Source organism: Bombus affinis, chromosome 11, assembly GCF_024516045.1.
Source record: "Bombus affinis isolate iyBomAffi1 chromosome 11, iyBomAffi1.2, whole genome shotgun sequence".
NCBI lineage: Eukaryota > Metazoa > Arthropoda > Insecta > Hymenoptera > Apidae > Bombus > Bombus affinis.
In genome coordinates this window covers 8,958,926-8,982,349 of record NC_066354.1, presented here as the reverse complement: position 1 = coordinate 8,982,349, position 23,424 = coordinate 8,958,926, and the positions used below count along the sequence as shown (strand labels likewise).

At 40.7% G+C, this 23,424-nt stretch overlaps 1 protein-coding gene across 4 annotated transcripts in view; it reads right to left on the bottom strand.

Annotated features, from left to right (window-relative positions):
* The window catches only part of LOC126921658 (uncharacterized), a 570,126-nt gene that overhangs the window by 477,363 nt on the left and 69,339 nt on the right, over positions 1 to 23,424 (bottom strand). For all 4 annotated transcript variants that reach the window (XM_050733370.1, XM_050733366.1, XM_050733368.1 and 1 more), the window contains exon 2: positions 4,372 to 4,426. The gene's annotated coding sequence lies outside the window, so the exon portion shown is untranslated. The remainder of the gene's footprint in view (positions 1 to 4,371; positions 4,427 to 23,424) is intronic.

Here is a 23,424-nt window from a genome sequence, read left to right as displayed (position 1 = left end):
CTCATGAAAGAATATTGTTGCTGTTAGCTGAATAGCGGATTCCATAAAACGTGCTGGGAGGCTGGAGGAGTTCGAAGCTGATCGAAGCCAATTCTATTGAAATATCACTTTCCCGTTTTTTGCCCATTTTTATCCTTGGCAAATGAGCTAGGAAACAGTATTTCCAATACCTATCCTGAGAGAATAAATAGTAGAAAAAGGTGGCGAGAATAGAACAATAATGATAAATAATAATGATGATAAAACATATCGTTACACCCTTCAATTTTTAAAAGGAAATAATTAATAATCCAAAATAAAATAACATTTATTCCAATCGATAGTCTGCTTCTTTTTAAAGGTCAACTGTCCTATAAAATCTACTTTGCATTTACAAGAACATTTCCTAAATTATTTATCCTAAATTACTCACATTGCCATCTTACAGTTTAGAGTAACTATATGTTCCATAAAATTCCAAAATTTGGGAAATAGTCGTTTTAACTTTGGGAAACGTTTTTGTCAAAAATCTACCGAAGCTGGAAGAAAATTACTATCGATGTCTGTAGCATTAATTTTAAATTACTATCAAGATTATTAGAAAATCCGGTATAAATACAAATGAGAAATTATTTCGAAATTATTGATAGGAAGGTAAACTTATATTTCAAACATATACCAGCTATAAAGACATTTCTTCGTCGCAGCAAGAAAAAAAGATGTGAAAACGTAGATTAACTACAGCATCATGTCGTAAATGTTTCTACGAATTTTTATCAATTTAAAGACGAATGATGTTTATCCTTTGACTGGACAGAAATATTTCTTTCGATACCTTCGTACGGAGATGCGAGAAAACGCGGAAGGTGGGTAGAATTGGAATGTCAGTTCGACTTATACGAAAACGAATAGAACAGGGGCACGTTCAGCTATCTCCACATAAAACCTTATGAATGACAAGTAACGAGCAAAGGTATTTGTTACTGCACTCGAATCCACGAAGACGAATCTTGAGAAGGGACTGACGGCATTTGAGATTGACACGAACGTTTCGGGACATTATCCCTCTTCGATTTATTTCCACCGCTTTCTCCTCTCGCTTCTGAATGCTCCTTTATCAAACAACACACCAGAGATATAGTATATTATTTGTTTGTTTAGTTCAAACATATATATTACCTACTTACTTTCTTCGTTATTCATTGTTATTCGAAATATTCCTAAACAACCGCAGATTGAAAACTCCTGGTATTTTATATTCTTTACGTACGATTAAAAAATAATTCGAAATTTGTCGAGTTTCCTGTATTTTTATATCACTTTCATTTATCTACTAATAAAATATACTTATCAATATATTCATTCCCACGAGGATTGAACAGAATTAATTTCTATTATTAATAGCCATGTGTAAAAATTGAAGCATTAGAGAAAACAATAAAAAATAAAATACTCGATTGACCGTAGACAACGTTGATAAAACGTCAATAACTTTGAAGCGATGATCACAAAATTGGAGAATAAAATATAAATACAGTGGAACTCGACGCAATTTGAAATATATTCACCGCCAACGTAAAGAGTTTTCCTTTCCACAAAGCTAAAGTTGTGAATCAGATTCGTTAAGCCCGGTCCTAATATCGAAACTACCCAAATTTTAACGTTTCTAGAAGATTTCCAAAATATTTTTCCATTGAAAGAGATCTGTTTGCCAGCAAAGAGGAAAATGTGACGTGACGTAAGATGCTGGGACGCAATATCCATAGGAAGAGAGCAATATGAAACTGATTAAACTAATTACGACTTTCCGATGGCAATTTCCAACGAAACAGGCGCAGCAACTGCGAGCGTGCCGCGTTCGTGTGAACGTACGTGAGATTCTGCGCCACAAACGCGTTCCCTGAACAAGTTGCCTCGCTCTTCGAGTTATCGTGCTCACGTGCTGCAACCAACTGCAAAGATGCAAACGGAAGATTTCAGGTCGCTTCGCGATTACCTCGATAAATTCGAAAGCATTTAACTACGAGCATTTTGTGTCTCCGTCGTTTGAAATTCTCCGGCGAGTCTCTTAAAGGGGATAAATGATAGAGATTTAGAAATTCAAGATGGTGCACGCGATAATTAACGCGAATACATTTTTCATAGAATTCTTCACTGCGATATAGTCTTTTAAAAAAATATACCACGCGTTGAAAGTAACTAAGCTAATAACTGAGATTTCAATTCTGTTTTTTAACGCCGTGGTTACCGAAGGGAGTCCCAGGAATTCATTTAACATTTTCCTTGTCTGTCCCTTCTATGTATTAATTCACTTCTCGATTTTTAATGGGTTAAATACATAAAAGTTTCCTTGAAACTAAATTTATTACTAACAAGAATATTCAAGAGTTCATAAAATAATTCCCAGTAAAATTTTAACTTGCAGACGATACTAAAATCTGCATAGGAAAACAAAAATTAAAAAAAAAAAAACGCCATAGAAAATTTCGATACAAAACGTTCATTTACAGTGAATCTCGGGCAAAAGAAGGGACGAATTTAGCAAGAACGCTGAACCTTCCGTCTGGATCACAGTTCCACTACGTTATTTTCCAACTTCTTCAACAACTTCCTCTCTCTCTACTGCCCTTTTCCCATGTCTATCGTCGCAAATCATCCGCCTACAACCCCAAAAGAGCGAGAGAAACCATGCTCACACGCCTCGTGCAGAACATCCAAGACACGAGAGCGTTGAACGAATAGCTGCGACACCCTTGCGACAGATAACCGTGAACAAGTTCGCGCTCACCCTTTCCATTCGAGCATCTGGCCGATTCAAACGTAAGACGCGACACGTTCGAGCTCCTTTTCAGGATGATTAAAAAACACGGACACGGACCAGGCCCATCTGTGTCTCTCTCCTTTCACCAGCTCTTCGTTTCAACCGTTAACTTTCGTTCGTCGGGAAAAGGAAGAAAGAAAGAAAGAAAGAAGAGAAGAGAAGAGAAGCATCCCTCCCGACGCGGCGGATTCAAGGGTGTCTGCGTCGTTGGCAGCGGCGGCGCGCGATCAGCCAGAAATCCGATACTCGATGAGAAAGCTCGAGGGAGATGACTTCGCTCGTTGGAAAAGTTTCTCCCATTAAAGAGATGAGATTTCATCGAAGGCCCGCGCGCTCCCTGTATCTTGCTTCTTCGCCCATTCCGCCCCTTTTCACAGTGTCCGCGAGCACCGCCATGTTTCACCGCCTCTACTCGTCCGCGAGCCATCCCCCTTTCACCCTCCGACGGCCTTATTTTTTAATACGCCTTTTTAGCCGTCCCGCTTTTCATTTTGCCGACGAGAAAGCCGCGGGCGGGATTAAATACCCGCGTTAATCCGATTCGCTGTAAATGTTTTCGAGCGCTTCCCAACCCCTGTTTACCCCCCGCTGGACCACTCTTTCTCTCTCTCTCTCTCTCTCATTCTCTCCTTCCCTCTCTCTCTCTATATATATATATGTGTGTGTGTGTTCTACGCTTCCCATTTGTCGTTCGCGTGGATTCTACGAGCTTTCGTGAGAGTGAAGTATGTGAAACCACGGTTGTGCGTGTGTACACGCGTTATAGAAACGCGGCACGGTTGTACAGTACTGTACACGCGCGTACGAAACTAGTTCCAGGACGAAAGGGGATGGTTTTGCTCGATAACGTCTACGGGGCTAAGGGCGCGCCTCTTCTCGCGCGCATTATTACTTGACCGGCCTCGTAATCTCGGTCGCTGCGCTAAATTTATTCATGGCTCGGCTAACAGCGTTAAGGTATGTTTTACCTACCGCCACTGGATGTTCTTCGTTCGAGCGGGCTTTTTTCGCGTATCTTGAGGTTTCGGTTTGGGGAACGGGTTGAAGTAGAATTCGCGTACGGTGGTTGTCTCGTGAAAAAGTCGAGTGAGACGAATGACACGATCGGAGAATTAATTCTGTACGAAGGTAAAGTTAATACTTTGCCATTACTAAAGTTTCCTTTTGTTTTCTGCATCCAGCTTCGTTAGCAACAACTAATTTCGAAATTCACCGAGTAGTAACACTGTATCGTTAGAAAGGTCGAAATGTTTTAACTTGCGAGCCAATTTGCGTCTGATCGTGGACCGAGTCGAGTTCCAGCTTTTCCTATGCAAACCGATTTTGTAATTCTCGATTTTTCAAAATTTGTAAATAGGAGGGAAAGCGTTAACTAATGAACGTTACTTAAAAATCTAGAAATCACTCGACGCTTGCCTTGTAATCGCTTTTGGAAATCGTGCAAACGCGCGCGCAACGAGGTAAACACTCGAATCGACTCGGTTCGGTTGAAAATTCAAAGCGCCTCGCACACTCCCGCACGAATTATCGTTGACTGGGTTCGGGTCACATCGTTGCATAGGTGTACTCACCGTGTAGCGAACTCCAGATGACGTCAGTACATCCAATTCACGTCGAAGGCAATCCCTGAAACACACAGAGGTACACGGTTACAGAGAGATGAAACATTAACCGAGTTGTTGACTACCGGGACGACACAGGAAATCCGCGCCAGGGTTGCTTTAGGCTTCGATCACTGCCACGGCACGAGTACTCGCTGAAAAGGTTTTACACTGAAGAGAAATATACAATGTGTGCGCGAACTGTAAACTAAGTTTGTTTAAATTAACAAACATCTTGAAATTCGTTATGCACCTACGAGATTACGTAGAATGGTTCAAAAATACACGGAAAACTTTCACGTGTATGTTACGTTCACAGGGTAACGCTCGTTACGCGAAGGTCTAGAAATGATTTACATTAATCATGCATTTGATAATTAAAGTACGTGCACGTGGCTGCTAAAAAGATCGGTAAAAACAATCTTCATGATAAAAATAGTTTCACGAGCGAGCTATACAAACGCGTGAGCAGTTTCGTACAGGGCAAACAACGCGGTACAGGACGTCAAGCTGAACGTTCTATGTCGCTTACATGTATTATTCAAGCTGACAGTGACGCGACGCTTAGCAAGGGTGAATCCTCGTCGGACAAGAATGCTTGGCGAGAAACAAAAATACGGAAGGACAAGGATCCGCTCACCGCGATGTCCTGCAGGAAGAGGGGAAAACTGAAGTGTCCAACGAGAATGAGGCGGACAACGAGCAACATGACGACGACGCCGACGACGACGACAACGACGACAATGTCGCGCTGATGCTGGAGGAGGAAATGTTATTTCTTTGGGACGCTAAGTGACAGGTCGAAAGACATTCGGAGATACTCGTGCCAGAATGTCGCGAAGACCGTCGCACGAATCCGCTGAACGAACAGCGAGTCATCGTGCAAAAGTTCGGACGCACTTTTGCCAAAGAAAGAGGGAACACGACGATGAAACTAGTCGCGAAAAATCTCGCTGATCGTTTGACCGACGCGACGACGACAATTCTCCAGAACAATCGGTGGAATTGTTGTCCCGGAGATTTTGCTTTTTCCATCCTCATCCTGTTTTTGTCAAGCTTTATTCTCGAAGATAATGAATCGAAGAAATAAAGGGTTCGATGGTGCTAGAGAAGATGATAAGAGATAGAGGATTTGTGAAAAAATTTATCAATTATGTGTGTAATTATGTATTTATTAAAAATGTGCATTGTGACATTTGTCAACGAAAGCAACTTCGACAAACGAAGGATTTATCTTGGACATTTTGAATTATCCTTGTTTCCGCGAAGAACTGTTCTCGAGGGAAGGAACGTACCGAGTAGAGAAAATAAGAGATTCGATGGAATTACAAAAATTGGAAAGTATCAAATCTGCTAAAACGCGTGTATTCTACTAAAAGACGAACGTAAACGAACGAAGTGGAGAAATTCGATTTCAGTAAAATTCGAAATGAAAAAAAGATTGTATTAGTTTGAGGAATGAGACAGATTCGATCACAGTAGAAAGGTTAAAAATAGCGTTATTCGCGTAGTATGTAGGTGATATTGATTTATAGCGTCGCCTCTACTATACATTTTCCGTCGGAAGCTAAAATTTAAAGCCTGAGTTTTTATAGAATAAATAGAGCTTCTTCGTAAACTGGATAAGAACTTATGACTCATTCAAGTGCTATTTATCTTCGTCAAGGTTCCCGGCTGTGGAGTTCTCGGATCTCAAGTTGAATTACATTAACCTATTTTAATGGAAAGCAAGATATGTTTTCCTGGAATACATATGTACATAATTTAAGACAAACTAAAGCAAAAAAACTTTCAAAGTTGCTAGAGTGAAAAAGGAGATGCATGTATGGAGAGAATGACATTTTACCATTAATAATTGCCTATCGTTGAAACGTATTATCGAATGGTAAATCGCGTTCTCGATTCTCAGATTAAATTAAGCGCACTCGATATGCAATGGCTACAAAAAATATTTGCATACCATCGTATATTATTATAGCATTTGCATATTAATCGGTTAGGTTCAAGTATAACAAATTTCATATCATTCAACAACGCTTTCAAACGGCTACAAAATTTTGATACTATGAATATGATGAAGTACAAAACATGATAAAAACGACGTTTCGTTAGAAAATGAAGAGTATGTGGAAACATGTTTTATAGCCGCTATACACGGGCTTCTGTTTCCTCTCTTTCGTCGTGCAATCAAATTGTCTATTTAAATTCTCAATCCGCTTCTATCTAAGCTTCGAATCAACACAAATCTACTATCGGCCGGCCTGTGAAATATGTTTCACGAAAACTGCAGCCATCTTTCACGATACGCGGAAACAGGACGAAGATTAAACAGTTAGGCGAAAACCTGTCTCGCGGAATCATCCCCCGAAACGGATCGTCGTTAACACATTCGTTATCGATAGGAGCGAACGACAAATCGAACTAAAAACCGAAAAAGAAGAAAAAGAAGGACAGGAGGGCAAGAAAAACGACCGTCCATCGATTGCTATCGAATTACCCATTCGAGCGATTCTGCGCCGCGTAAAAAATACTTTTATTCTACGAGAGCGATCGTTCGCCGATTATTGCATTCTCCCACGCGAAGAGTAATGCTCCCCCGGCATCGTTTGCTTCGCGCGGCCCTCTAAACCGTGCCGGCAGAAAAATGGTGAAACGAGCAGACTGAAAGAACGCTGCGAAAGCTGAAGAAAGAAAGAAAGTAGATCGGTGTGTATATCCAGGTTCTATGTGTGCGTGAATAAAAAAAGAGAGAGAAAGAGAGAGAGAGAGAGAGAGAAAAGGGAGAAAGGGAGTGAAGGTGGAGAAGGTATAAAGTAAGAGGAGCGGAAGCATTAGTGGTATTGCCATACTATTACTCGCGCCCCTCTTAATAGCTCGCCCATTAAAGATAATGAACGTAAATTATGCGTAACGGAGCACAGTTAAAAAGGTCGCCTCTATCTACCGCACGAGGTACGGCCACTCTAAATTGACTGTACAACTGGACGGTTCCGCATGGCGGGACACGGCTGTCCGTGAAGAAGTGGATCGGAATGAACAATTTATTGACACGCCGAACCTACCTGTCGTGGGACTACCGTGTATATACATTTACGTGAAATGCAAAAGATAGCCATGGAGATCGAATAAGAGAGCCAGTAAGGGAAGAATTTATAATTTAGGCAAACCAAGTATATGTACAATATATGTCATTTTGTAGGCTTGATTTAAATCAATTGGAAGGATGTTCTTCAATGGGTGGAACACTGTGATGGACTTGAATCTATGATATAGTGTAGTAATAAATTAATTATCATGTGTACGATATTATCAACCGGTACCCTTTACCATTCGTGATACAGCGTTGCAACTAGAAAGTAAAATGATCCCAATTGCCAGGAGTTGTATAAAAAGATTCGTACCATTCTCAATATACAAACTTAAAGAACCATACGGAACTTTCTCATATTTGCAAACTCGAAACTCATTATCTAAGAGAATATTTTACGACGTTTCGCTTCTCTCTCTTTCAAACTTTCGGCGTCAGAAGACGAAACTGTTGGACCAAGGAAGCAAATGTAAAATGCTACATTCGAAAAATTTGGTTGCCTGCTTTCACAAACCTGATGAAAAGAACGTAGTCGCCTGTCTATACAAGGTAACGCTGCAACGGTACCATTTCGTCACTGAATCTTGAACGAAATCGACGGAATAACAGGAGAGAAAGGGGGACACAGGAACCTGTATAATATACTGATTTTCACGTCTACATAGGGGGATATATTCGTCGCACGTCCGTGCCAGATTTCCTTGAGTTATATCGGCAAATGCCGAGGAAAATACGTTGTGTTCGAAACGTTGCCGGTCTAGTCGGAACAAATGTTTCACGACTGTACACTGTACATCTGGCACTCCAGGTTTTACGCTCGTGGATAGAGAGAGCGTGTCGTTTTATCGCGAGCACCAATCTATTCTTTGATTGCGCCATTGTGCGTTTCCTCGGTTTACGTACTCGCGGAAAGAAAAAGGGAAGAAAGAGCGGAAGACGCGGTCGATTCCAGTGTTTTTCTTTAGCTTCTGTCGGTATTGTTCTTTTTTCCTTCGTAGAAATTAATGGCAAAGCGTAACTCTTTAACGCCCAAGCACTTCAGTTATTACGGAAAATTGCGAAATACATATGTACGTTGTAGTTTGCTATTTTGAGGTGAAAGATACGAACAACGAGACAAATTATAAATTATTGACGCATGTTACATTGGTGCAACAGATATTTATAAGTTATTTGTATGTATGAGATTTTAAACGATTTCACAACGTTTTAGCACACTTGATTGAAATTTCAATCGTGTATTACGATATACTTGTAATTCACTCGAAGTGAATCAATAGCGATAGAAATGAACGCTTTGGCAAATAAACAAACGCGACAATAATCCATCTATAACGCGCGTAAAATATTAAGAATTCCAATGAATAACAAATTAATGGCTGGACTTTCAATTTCCGAGATCAATCGAATTTTTTCCAAACGCATTCATATAAAAAGTTTAAACGGCCGATTTATCCCGGACACAGTGAAACGTTAAAAACTTATAATTTTCTACTACTAAATTTTCTCAACTCTATCGTTATTAAACGAGACTGTCCTGTTCGTTGCTGAAAAGCAGCAAACGATCGTCCCGCGAGAAGGCAATATCGCGGCACGGTGCATAAAGTTCATAACGCATATGCTTTGGTAACTCCCTATTCAGCCGACGTTCGCATGATGGGAGTACGTCAAAGGGTAAACTTTATTCCACGGCATTCCTTGTGCAGTGGCTCCAACCGAGTCGGATAATCGAGACTCTATTGTGCCACTAATAATATTAGCTTTCGGGACAGCCTGCGTTTTCAGTCGTTCTACGTTGGCAATTCTCAGACGTCACGTTAACGAACGCGACCATTAGAACGCCGGATACGAAAAAAAGTTTGCGAGCTTCGTAACAAGATGTGAACATATCTCTTTCGTTGCTGAAATTTTGCATTTTCTATTATATTTCTCTGAAAGAAATTACCAACTGAGAAGATAATTTGAATTTTAATAACCAATTAGCGAAAGCTTCTGTACCTTCGGAAGGATTACACGGACGAGTCGTATCGTTCAAGACTTACGATTAAATTAATACCAAAAAGAAGTTCAATAAATGAGCCATTTAAAATGTCAAACCGATCAACTCTCTTCCTAAAAAGTTCTTAACTCGCGTATATAACTGACGTTTAATCTCTGAGAAACCAAATCGGGTGCAGCAACAGTTTAACTTCTGTATAATTCAAACGGACCTCCTTTGTTTTAATATATCGCGTTATAACGAGCACTTTACTTCGCAGATTTCATTATATACATTCTGTTCAATTTTACACGCTTCAATGTCCCATAGACAATTTAATAGCCAGCAGACAATTAGATAAACAGCTGCGGTCAAATCATTATCCAGCGAAACGATCTCTAACTTTTAACTCACAATATATATTACGTATACGTATATCATATGTGCGAACGATCGTCTGTCAATTTGAAAAGCATTTCCATCGCGCAACAAATGGCAAATACCTGGCCGAGCGAACAAGGCAAAAGCGCGATTGCTTTCATTTTCGCGCGTTTTCATTGCCGGAGATAATTGACAGAAACATAAACTAGCATTTGCAGATGCATCGGCAATGCGGCAAGGAGTATTCGATACTCGGCAATGTCTCTTGGAAGAGGCCATTAGACGCTCGCCACCTGATTCACTATCCGTTAGCAAACGTTTCACCCTCGCTTCTTTAGCGTGACGCGGACCCATTACCATTTAGATACGAGGTTGCTCGGCCCTAGGTAGGAATTCTAATTCGAGGCCGGCCCGAGTAAATTACACGCGGACCGCTTAACGTCCGACGATATTTCACGATCGGCGGCGAGGACGCGGGAATGGCCGCGTGACCGTTCGAAACGTCGATTCCCATTGGCCGACTCGATGCCAGAATGCCATCGTGATCGTCGATGATTTACGGCGTTTCACCTCGTTCGCTACTGTATCGAGTTTTCGTTATACCTCGGCTTAAGTGTGTTTCGCGCGCAGGTTATAAACTTGGAGATTCGCAGCTCTTTTTTCTGTGGTATAATTTCACGGATATGGGATCAGAGTGGTTAAGGTGAAAATCGTCGTGTGGATATTCGACGTAGCTCGAACGATGAAATACTAGGATCTGAAAACTAGGTTTATTTACAACGTTTTGCTTCTTTTGCTATCGTATCAAATTTTCGTCTCATCCTAGATTAAACATGTTCTTGTAGAAATTGAACATTGTTTATTGTAAATGTACAAACTTGCATAATATTAATAAGAAATCATCGAAACAGTGTCTAAAACCGTAAATTATTCGTACCCGTAATATTTGTCATATAATTAGAAATCTCGTTAAATGAATATCTTGCTTCAAGCAACGTTATTCGTAGTTTCGTATCGAATGACAGTGCCAAGATCCAGCGCGCAGCAAGACGGACTACCCTCTGTTTCAGACATTCCAACCCTCGTGTCACGCTTCACCGAGCTCGCCCTTCCTCAAACACAGCTCGAACACTTTAACGGTACCTGTCAAACAAGTCCAGTCTAGCCCAAACCGATTCTAACCCGACGTAAAGACGATTTAATCGCATCACGCGAACCTCTTAAAATTCCACCATCCTCCCCCGAGGAAAACGTACTCGTAGACGACACTCCAATCATTTCGAGCATGGTGGAAGAATTTTCAGTACCGGGAATACGAAACGAGTTCCCCTTTGCATCTTCATCGGCGTTTAAAAGCGTCAGAGAAACCTCCGAACTCGCCACGATCTTGTCTTTCGACGAGGACGGCGATCGAGAAGGGCGTTGAATAAATTCGCTTCTGGCCGCGTTTAAGGAGCGATCGGCCGCTATATAGCGGATCGTCTCGTCCATAAACATTAGATAACGGAAATACGAGGGTGGAAAGGGGCTGAAGATAAAGAGGAGCGCGAGTCGATGCGAAAGAGGAGAGAGGCAGCCGGTAATAGGCGCGTCCATGAGAAATATCGACGAGGGGCGGAATTCCGGAGATGCTATCAGCCCTTAACCTTTACTCTCTCCCTCTCTCTCTCTCTCTTTCTCTTTCTCTGTCTCTTTCGCGCTCACTTTCGGCCGAAAGGCGAAACGAGCGGCAACTCGACGATGGTATCGCACGCCTCCGAGAATCCGGCTTAATCCGCGAATCGCTTGTTAGCAGTGCAAAAAGCGGCGACCAAGTCGAGGGATCGAGCACGCGGCTCCGAATCAGAAGAGAAGGGAACGTCGAGAGAGGTCGATCGTGACGGAGATATCGCGGAGGTAACGCGCGATGTAATTGACTGATAATGGCAGATAGCTTAATATCTCGCACGGCGTGCCACGGAAAAATAGATTTCGCGAAAGTTTGATGGTATCGATGTTGGCACGAGACTTGATCCGGAAAGGTAGGAAGGAAATACTTTGCGATAAGGGCTGTGGCGGATTTAACTCTGCGAGCTTGAAGATAATAATCATTTCGAAGCTTCTGAACTAAGCCAAATTTGAAAAAGTTTCGGTCAAGTTAAATCGATGTTTGTCGGACCAAGATAAAGTTAATATTTACGTCTGGAGGTTCTTTGGCACATCTGTTGGAATATGATATTCGCTTAGGAGGTGAATATTGACTTGATGCGTAGTAATTAAAATACACGTCAGTTCACGATTGTCTTCAAAACGAAAGACAAAAATCTCGTTGGAGGTATTCATTGTTTTTCACGCATTCCGAAAAACGCAGGACTCCTTCAAAACGCTGCGGAATAGGCCCATCGAGTGATCGATTATACGTGCCGCTTCCAATTAATAAAATTGATAGTTTTATCCCAGTCTTTGTATATTAATAAACGTATTTTCTGTAATTCTGATAATCGTTTATTAATCTCTTCGACAAACACTTCTGAAAACTCCATGGCGTTTCGGGACAGGAGACTTACAGTGTCATTAGGGTCAAGGTAAGTTCGCCCCTGAACGAGAATCATTTTTGTAATGCGTGGAGAAGTTACAGACACTCGGTGGTAAAATTAGTTAGGTTTCAAAAGCATGAGATCTACAATGTCTATAAAAAGTATTGGCACTCATCCTTATTTTCTAATGAGACGATTTTTCATCAAGTTCTATACGCTTCATTTTCGTAGTTGAAAATTCTAATCGATCAACATAGAAATGCTATAATAAATACAATAACATGCCAATGCTTTTTATAGCCAATTATATATGAATTTCGAAAGACGAGATAGAAATTTGAGATAATTTAATGGAACGTAAGGTGTAGAAGACTTGTCAGAGATGCTAATTCGGACTTACGTGTTCTTCCTTCACAGTTGCAGGTTAATTTTGACGAATAGAGTGATCAAAAATAAATGTGACGTAATTCTCAACACACACCGGTTTACAGCGTTCTATTTTCTTTCCTTGTCAAACTTTGTCCATTCTATGGACATAAATAGAAAATGGACAAACCGATATGTAAACTTGTATTCTTTGAAAGTTTATCGAAAAATTAGAAGGAAGATAACGAAATATAAAGATATAATATAGTAAGTAAAAATAGATGGACGATATTTAAGTCTAGTTAAAAGTAGCATAATGCGCAACATTTATAAGACGTTAAAGGAGACTACATCTAAATATACTTAAAGCCGTAAAACTTCTTGCGAAAGACGCAAAACCCAAAGAGCCGGAAAGATTAGGAAAATCACGTCCTGGCTGCGACTCCCATTTAAACCGTCAGCAAGAAAGTTGGATGGCGTAGGCAAGCTTACGAGTAAATAACAAGCAAGAAGAGATATAGTTACACGAAGGAGGCTGTAATTAAAATCGGTTAGTATATACTCGGAGGTAATGAAGGGGCAAACACACGGTTTAGCTATCCAGCGACTCGCGATTTCCTCATACGTTCAGATACAGTCGTATCGTTGAATACGAACAACCCTTGTATCAGATAACATTACGGTACAAAAGTTTAATATTATTCCACTTAAAGCCTCCAGAATTTTATTTTGCGTGAGAATTTAGAAAATCAGATTCTACGAATATTTTATATTTTCCTTTAAATTCGACAAGGCAAATTTACAATATGTTAGAGAAAGTTTCCAATTTCGTTTTATACAGAATATATTACAACAACGATCGTTAACTTGAATCAATCGAAAGATATTAGCTTCGCGAAAATTCTATTCAATTTTATCGTAAGGTGTAACACCAAGTTAACGATTAATCTCGCATCCACCAATTTTCAGACCGAAATCTACGACTATGACAAATTAGAAACCTACGATTGCAATCATCCGCCACTATTAACATCCTCGAAATTATCTCGCAAGGAGTCGTCGATCGCGTCAGCAACAAGAACATCATGCGCACCTATAATCGTATTCCTATGGATGCTGGCTGCGCGAGTGTAATTTCGCAGACGCACACCATTGCATTTCTCCTGTGCATCGACAGCGATTACAATTCCCCGCAACGTAATTCCTTCGAATCCCTAATTGCCGCATTCATTCTCGCTCGACTCCATTTCCAGGCGTTGCGCGTTCATGCGTGCGCGTACTAAGGCTGTACACGCTCGAGCGACACGCACGTGCGCGATTTACGCGCCCGACCACCAAACGAAATAACCGCGGCTCACCTGATCTCTTATCAACATCTGGAATCGATACTGCACGAAAGGATGCAGAGAATACTGTTATTTTCTCCATCTTCCCTCTGCCAACCTTTTTGGAATAGCGACGACGTTACATCTTTGGAAACGCGATAAATCTTTCAAGCTCGTCTCTGATACATGCCGCTTTCGATAGAACGATAGCGCGAAAAACTCGAAGGAAATTCGTCACGCGTTAAAGAAGAATACATGTGGCAGTCGATAACGAAGATACAAATATATATCGAACTTGATAAAGCGACACAGTGAGACATTTGTCCAGATGGATATTCGGCAGGACAATGGGAACCACGGGTTTAAAAGATTTATTCGTTTTACCAGTAGATCGGTTTACCTCGTCTCTGAATCATTTTAACGAAGTACGTGAGAACGTAGATTGAGATACAAATTTTCTTTTGACGAATGCTTCGTTTCTAATCTTCGGATAAATCGTCGTTTGAGAAAACGTAGGATGTTTGAGAAAAAAATAGAATGTAAAAGAAAAGCGTAGACTAAAATCTACGTCAATACACTGTTCAAACACGTATTTCCAATTCACAACTTTCTCACATTATGTAATTTTCCCAACTTCTTATATCAAATCCTATTCGAAATATTTCATACATTTTTGTATGTTAACTGCGTTCCGTGAATTTTTGCATGCTGAAATTTCCCGTAATCCTATAAAAATACGCAGCCCAACGACACGCGTACGACACGACAGATTAAGCTTCGAAGAAGCAGCAATCAGACTAACGAACGAACGCTTAGTCTCCATCCTTGTTCGCAAATGCGTCTCAAAATTGGAACGGATTGAATTCATGGTCGATTTACCATCAGAAGGAGACTCGAACGTGATTCTGGTTAGACAAAAGCTCACGACGAATTCGTCACAGCTCGTACACGTGTATTCGTGTCGCAAAATCGCGGCTGTATGCCGACCGCGACGGAATTCGAGCAACGGCCAAATTCGACGGCTTTAACCAAGAGCCAAAATTGGCTCTTAGGCGCTCCGTAAGGAGACAATTGGACATCGGCCATTCCGCTGAGCGACAGCACAGATGCGACAAAAATATGCACAATTACGTTGAACGTTGGGACGTCGCTTCGTGAATAATAGGCGACCGTTTCTCCATCTTCCGCTTCGTTCCTATAGAAACTCTGGCCAGTGTAGAAATTGGCCCAGGCCACCGTACGACCGTTTTACGGCATCGTTGTCACGACGAATTTTTTCCTCGTTTTTTTATCCAACCAGAATGTCGTACTTGGGTCTCGTCTTACGAAATTTCATTGCGAGCTTGCACCTAATACGTACCGGTGATAGAGGATAATCCAATTACATAGCAAAGGTTATGTGGTTCTAATTACAAGGATAATAGGATTATTTGAGTTACCTAAGCTTCAACACCTTAAAATTCAATCTTAAACTTTGCACTAAATTTACGAAACATTTCGCATTTGATGTTACACTGGAACAGCAACTAGCTGCACCTAATAAGTTTGTCATATACGTAAGTCTATCGATAAACCTATACCTGAAAGATGCAACAGAACGAACGATTCGGAATGAAAAGCTTCCTTCGATACTCTGCGGCAAGATAATAGAATCAGGGTGCAGTAGCGCGCACAGCGAAGCGTCGCGTCGCAAACGCTGTTCGTGTTTACCGTATGAAACAAGGCGGGCGTAAAATCGGGAAACAAGCTTTTTCAGTTTTCGCTACTGCCCCCTCTACCCTCCTATCAACCCCCTCTTATTCGAGAACGTGGGCGGCGTTCGCGCGACGAGACGATATCCGCGCGAAGATCCGTGCCGATGAAATTCCGGGGCCGAGGCTATTATCGGGAAGCACTCGTTTTAAAATATACCCCCGGCGTGTGGCATTTGCAATTCCGACGAGGAGTCCACGAGTTTGCAATTCGTTCGGCAGGAGGCGAGCACGTAGCCGGCCAGACAGCCGAACGCTCGGCCGAGCGTGCGGCGACTCGCATAAACACGCTTCAAGTATCGAGCCCTGGACCAGGAAACGACCAGGTCTTGTGTACCGACGGACGCGACGTTTCCATGCTGGTATAATATGACTTCGTGTTCTGTGCTTGTTAAACGTCCCTCTGGATGCAACGTTATTTATGTACCTTCGAAACAGACGGCCAACGATCGAGAGTCCACCAAAATGGGTGTGTACAGTGAATCACAAAAGTATTTGTACCGGCATTTTTCAATTGCCAACTTTGAGCGATTTTAATCTTTTTATAAATACAAGTTTAGCCCTTAAAACGTACATTATCGTCGATACGAATTTTGAAGTTTGTATCGTAAAATATATCAATCGTTCAAAGTTCGCAATTGGCAACGTATCGTTATACCGATGGGAAAATCGGATGATCTTCGAGGATAAACCACACTGGTTGATTAAGGTCGCTGCGTGATAAATGAAGGGTAGTATCTCCCTAGAGCTGAGGCAAGGAATTTGCAAGCGTACCAATTCCAAGTAGCTGGCTTCCAATGAAGTGAAATCAGTCTTCACAACGAGTAACCCACAAATTCCCTACTTTAACACATCTTAACAGTACGAATAGTTTGTGAGTCATCGTACGTAAGTAGCCAGGAGAATAAAAAATACCCGAATGTGTTATTATATCGTGTACTATTGATCGGCTACTTGCAACATAAAGCGCTGTTTTAATCAGAATTCGCCATGAACGCAATATACATTCGGCGTTCTCCATTAAATCACAACTGAAACGCAGCCCACGCATTAATCTATCCTATCTAAGTAGATAATTTCCAGCGACACCATTTCAGACAAAATGGGAAAGCCACGAAAGCGCACGATTGTCGATGATACCGCACGATATCGGCGGAAGAAGCACGAGCGGAACGTAACACACAACTGCCATCGTTAACACCGCGTTTCATAACGACCGAAACAATCCTCGAGCGACGTTGGTTTCAGGCGACAAGGGTTATTTAGCGCATTTACGGTGAATCAGTGCTTTCTCCGTGAATTATAACGCTGAATGTTTATCCACTTCTGACGAGAGACCCTCCATGCGACCGACTCAAAGTGGTACCGTTAATTTTAACGAAGAAATACGCCCCCTTCAGAAGGACGCGCTCCCTTCAAAGCCTGGCCTCGCTTTACTTAGCCAACGTAACTCTTTTTCGTAGCCCCCTTTCCCCTTCCGTTGCTCCCCCTCCCTCTTTATGCGCGCAACGCTGTACCGTGTGTATACCCCAGGTGTGAACGCGCGCTGAATTTTCTCCTTTTTCATCCTATCCTCTCCCCTATCCGGCGCTTCCTTTTCTCTCGACGTCAAAACGACACCGAAATTGGACGACGGCCAAAAGCGACCCGTGCAGTACGCGAAAAGCCTGTCCTTTTCCTTCATCTCGCCCCTGGCCACCTTCCTATCCCGACCATCCTCGTCACACCTCGTCGTTTCAAATGGAAACCGTCTTCGTTCCCTCTTCGTCGCCGTACTATCAATTTATCCAGCCATTTCTTGGCCCTCCTTTGCCCTTGCGTTTATTCTTTTTGCGGACTTTCGTCGCCGCGACCAGCCCACCGTGGATAAATTATTGTTTACTCCGCCTAACATGACGTTTCTTTGGCGAGGTTATCGTTTGTTATTAACAATATTTAGCTGGCACTCGTCGCCGAGAAGAACGCAGCGAGATAGAGCGTTGGCGAGATTCGATGAATAGCGAGAGGAACGTTTGTCGTTGGATTTGCGACGAGAGAATTCGAACCTCTGGTGATTGTCTCGAGAGGTACGATGGTTGACGTTGTCTTATTTTGTCGAAAATTCTTCTGAAATAAATATTTTTGTAAAAATTTTTCTTTCTCAACGAACACAAATTCGATTTTGTCGCGAACAAAGCGTCGTATCGAATATTTTATCCTATATTTTCGATTTACTTTTTCACATAGAATTATCATTTTATCGATTGTACGATAATTATAAGGACATTCTGTACAATGCAAGAAATTATTTGTATTTTCTCTTGTTTTTACATTCTTCGTTTTATTGATATCGTTATATTCTTATTTACTTCCATATTTTTTACCGCTTCATAGTTTTGCCACTTCTTAAAATTTCTATATCACCAGAGTCAAAATCTCACTATTAACAAAGCCATTTTGTTTATTTTTTTTTATGTATAAGTCGCTATGAAACATGTTCCCCGAAACATGCAAATACGTGAAAGGAACTTTTCATCGACGTCTCGTCGAATTTGATATAAAATCCAATTCGGAGTGTTCAAGACAGGTATCAATAATTCGTTCGGCCAGGATAAAGGGCCGATGTAAATTTAAAGTGCGGTGTATATCGCAGCGTAGCTTTTTTTCACGAATCGACGAGCTGCGTTAAAATTTATACGACACGCGTTTTCATGCGAGAATATCGAACGATCTCTGACACGCGCCGCTCCATTCCTTTTTCCCCTTTTTTCATTTTTCCTCCTCCCTCTCCCCCACTTCGTGACACTTTATTTTCGATAGAAAATTTAATACCCGGTGCTGCTGACGCGTGCAGCGAAACAAAGCAGATTTTAATTATGACGCTGAGCCCCGGGACTTAAAATCAACGGAATAACATTAAACGTAAAACGAACGCTCGTTCCGAAAGTAACACGAGCATTGTCGACGAATATTAATTTACTATACGTTATTTCTGCCTTTTCTTCCTTTCTTAATGGCCACTAGTACCATGACACATGATAATTCCTCGTGAAATTGTGTCGCGACGTTGGCTGCCGATATGGTAAATACGTGACTGTCACATTTTTGTACAAAGACAAAAGATTAACCTTTCACTGCGTTCTATCGATCGATACCCCGCGCTTTTCGCAAAACCAGTGACGTAAATCAGCAAATAATAGTTTACAACAATACGCGAAACTCCGTAACGTATGTATAATCAAAAGTAACAAAAAAGTTACTAAAAAAAATTTAATAAAAATTTAGGCGTATTATAATTGTTAAGAGTACGATACTACCGAATATCAGGAACACGCACACCACGATATATACACAAAAAATATCTACAAATTACAATCGTTCCGATACATTCGATAATTTCTATATGTTCCAACTAATTCTATATGTTTCATTATCAAACATATATGTTTATATATGTTTCCAACTAATTCTATATATTTCTATATGTTGCTATATGTTCCAACAAAAACGTAATTTAAATGATATAAAATAAATACGCCTAAATCCTTTTTAATGCATCCTGCTATTTTCGTGTCAATATCTTGATTAATTAAAAAATTCCAACAAAACCGTCGTTCACGTTAAAAGCTCGTCAATAAAGCGTTAACCGAAATGAAAGGAGGATTTCGCGAACAGAAAGCGGAAAGAACACGCGGCGAAACGGACGTATCAGCATGAAAATACAAAAGAGGTTGCGCCAGCGTGAGGGCGGGGGTTGGAGGGATAGCACGATTGTCGCAGATGAGACGCGAGGCGCAATGCGTTTCAATAAAATTCCTTATATATATTCGGGATCGGGCAAGGGTTTACACGAAAGCGAGTCGAAGGGAAGGTGCAACGCCGCGGAATATTGAGTCGGGGGCTTACGACGTAAACGTGGCCCGTTTCCGTTTTCGCGGTCCTTCCGCGATACACATTCAGGCGAACAATACGCGCCCGAAAAGTAGAAATACCCGTCGTGAGACTCACTGCCGCGGAAAATAGAATTTCCAATACGTCACCTCCTAGCTGTTTCGATAACAGAAAACACCGTCTCTCGTGCATCGATTCCGCGATTCTTCGTCTCTCGTTCTTCCGTCGTCTGTTATTCCGATATCCGACTCTTGGTGCTGGTCGGATAAGGTTGGTCTTGGTGCGAGAGCTTTTTGTATTATTATAATTGGACTGCGAATTTTTCTGAAATTTCATATTTTTACGAATATAAAGAACGGAATGAAGATATTTATTTCGTTTATTAAATATTACAACAAATATTCTGCTTTCGATGTTTTATATTTTCTTTTCTTACGTATTATACGCGTACCTTTGGCTGCACTTTGGCACTTTCAAATTCTCCGCATATACGTAACAATTCGCGGTTTAATTATAATAATGTCTCTGGCGTCTCGAAAATTTCGCGAAATAAATACAAATTAAAAGCGGAAATTTACACGGAGTCGTTTCATCAAATTCTTTTACAAGTGAACGATCAAATAAAAAAAAACTTGCTGAAGGTAAACAGAAATAAAAAAAAAAATACCAAAGAAAAGAAACGTGTATTCCTTTCTTAAGGTACTGGCAGGCTGAAAGTGCATCCGAGTGCAAATAGTCGGGACGATTAGTCGGTGGTAAAAACAGAAGACGACGTGGGTCGAGGTGGTGAGAGTGTAATGCACGTATTCCTATAGAGCGGAACGAGATGGAACCGAGGCCGCAACTTCCCGGAAACAGCTTCGCCTCGGCTTACGCGCGGCCGTTACAGCCGTTATAGATAGCACCTGTTACCTTTACTCAAGCTCCACCAGTCGCCCCTGGCTCTTTCACCCCGCTTCAATTCGACGCTCCTCTAACTACACGAGCATCGCTTTTACATATCGCGCCAGCGTTCTCTTTTTATCCCCCCGAGCCGACGTGCCGGCAATTCTTTCGTGTGTGCACGCCGAGATCGAAATTTTTACAGCCACGGCCTAGAGACGTGGCGTTGCTTGTGACCGTGATTCGTGAGATAACGTAAGAGCAAGGAATAGAAAGTATTATGTGTATGCTCGAATGTTCCCTTACGATGGGTTTTTAGTAAACGAATAAAATTGAAACGAGTTGCTGATAGGAGATGCGTAAAATTAATAAGAATAATCTATAGATTTAGAACTTGAACAACTATGGATATAAAAGATTCAATGGTCGTTTCGAATGATCGATATATTATACGTATTGCTGATCGAAAATTTAGGTTTACTTTTTCCAGTGTACCTATATTGAAACAGCTGCTGACTTTGTTATTTGTACGTTTGGAATGAACGCTAGAAATGTCAATAACAATATCTTTGATCAAAGATCAGGAACAACCAGACCCAAGCAACAACATCGACATGGTAGCAGAACACGTTGGTAACTTTCTGCGAGATTATTGGAATTCTCGACAATTTACAAAGATCCTACCGAATCATCCCTTCTAGTTCGATTGGTCGCAAACCCCTACCTATAATGTTTATTTAATTCAGCCAACAGTCGCTAATAACCTTTGATGTTGATACGACTCGGAGCTTATAAATAAAAAGGATATGTTTTACTTTGATGACATTCTTTTACCAAGAACTTCTTTAAAGTGAAAGAATACAAAATTGAGCTTTCCTTTAAATTCTTCGGTTCTAGGAAAAACATAGCGACCCCAAACTTTCCATCAGTACAATACCAATAAACATATCGCGTAAATATATCATTTGAGAAATATGTTTATTCTAATAAATGACAGGACTAATACCCAACGTATACTTACAAGTGGATGAAACAAATTGTTAAACATTAATACGTTTCTGTTTGCTCAGATAAGAAAAACGAATTAAGATTAAATCCTGGACAATGCTAGAATCTCCACTAAACAAGTAGAACGAGACGATTTTGATCAACCGCGTAGATCTGTTACGTCTATAGGCTGCATCTACTTATGAACAGACAAAGTAGAACGGGGACGTTTATGATCAGACCTCGCTCCAAGTAAACTCTTTTAAATTCTGTTAACAATTTTAGACGTCAACGAATGATGGAAATTAAACGATCCGATAGAAATTAATCGAAACGATATTGCGTTCCCTTTTAATTTTCGTAATACGTTGTCAAGATTTTCCATCATGCCACGAAAAGATGCGTCGTGCAATATAACCGCGAAGTTTCTCATCGACGGAAGGAAATTGGTTTGAAAAGAGGCGATCTAAAAAAAACGTAACAACTTGTCCTTGCTTTGGTAGGTCTTGCCGCGACAGGAAATTGATTTACCTGCACACGTGGATTTATCTTTACGTTGTGGAAAATATACTCGTCTTTCCTTTTCTGTTATATCGGCGATCAGCAGCGCGGCCTCGCTTATCGTCTCTATCACTTGTCCATCTTTTTAATACTTTAAACAGCACTTAAAAGTTCATAAGTCGATCTATACATCTATTTCTACCGAATATTGAAAATTAAAAATTATTACAACCATATCTATAATGTGTACTTTACATATCGCACGGAGATTATTTCGAATATCGTTTGACTGTTTGACTTAAAAATTGTTATAATTTTATTAATGCGTACGCCGTAGATGGCAGCGTAAATTTTCACAATGAAAAACAACAGCGTGAGTTGCTGCTGTACTACTGTGCAAAGCTCATATACAAAAATTGTATATAAAATCATAGAGGCACTACAGGTAGCAGTGATTTTGAAAGTAGCTTTAAAAAATACACTTTCAAAGCCGTCGAGCAATTTAACTTTTCAATTATTTTTCGCAAATGGTTTCGTGTTATTAAAATATGGATCGGTGTAACAAAAAATAAATGGAAATTTCTCTCAATCTTACTTTTCATCGCTTTGCCAAGCGTTTCCATTTGCTACTATATTTTCAAATTGTTTCAAAAATTATTCGACGTTTAATCTGTTGCTAAGCTGTAAGATATCGAACAGATTAACAAATAATCGCTAATTCTAATATTCTCTAATTCTAAATTCTAGCTTACGCTATTCAGAAGGACGAGATGATAGGTGCAAGCGATTCTCAAAGAGAGGAAATAGAAGTTGAAAATTGATCGACCTAATTCTAGACCAAATTATCGCGAAGGTAAAGTGATAATATAATGACGATACACAAGATACATAGATACTTATACGTTTATCACTCATATTATTAATACTTCATCTTTATACGAAGCAATTATTTAAAGATCTAAGATTACGAATGGATTACTGAAAGATTGTAGGATATAAACGGCGCTAACTATTCAAAAAGATTCAAAGCCCTGATGGCGAAGAAACTCTATCTCAAAGCGAAATCGCCATTGCACCTCCGATTCCTTACGAATGAAAAACAGCGCGTCGGATGTCTCTACGATGCAAGCAGAAAATCCAACGTCTGTAATCCTGAAACGTCTTTGACGTTGCGGAATAACGTTCGTTTCCAACGATATCGCAACGAATCTCTGTCTCGGCGAGTTATTACCATCGAGCTGGGGATCTCGAGGCGCCACACGGATAAGATTATTCACCGATGTTCTCTCAATCTTAATAGAATTACTCTCGAATCGAGAGATTCCCGCGATCCTTCCGTAATCCCAGTTTCGCTCGGTGGAGAGCTGCAAAACCATGG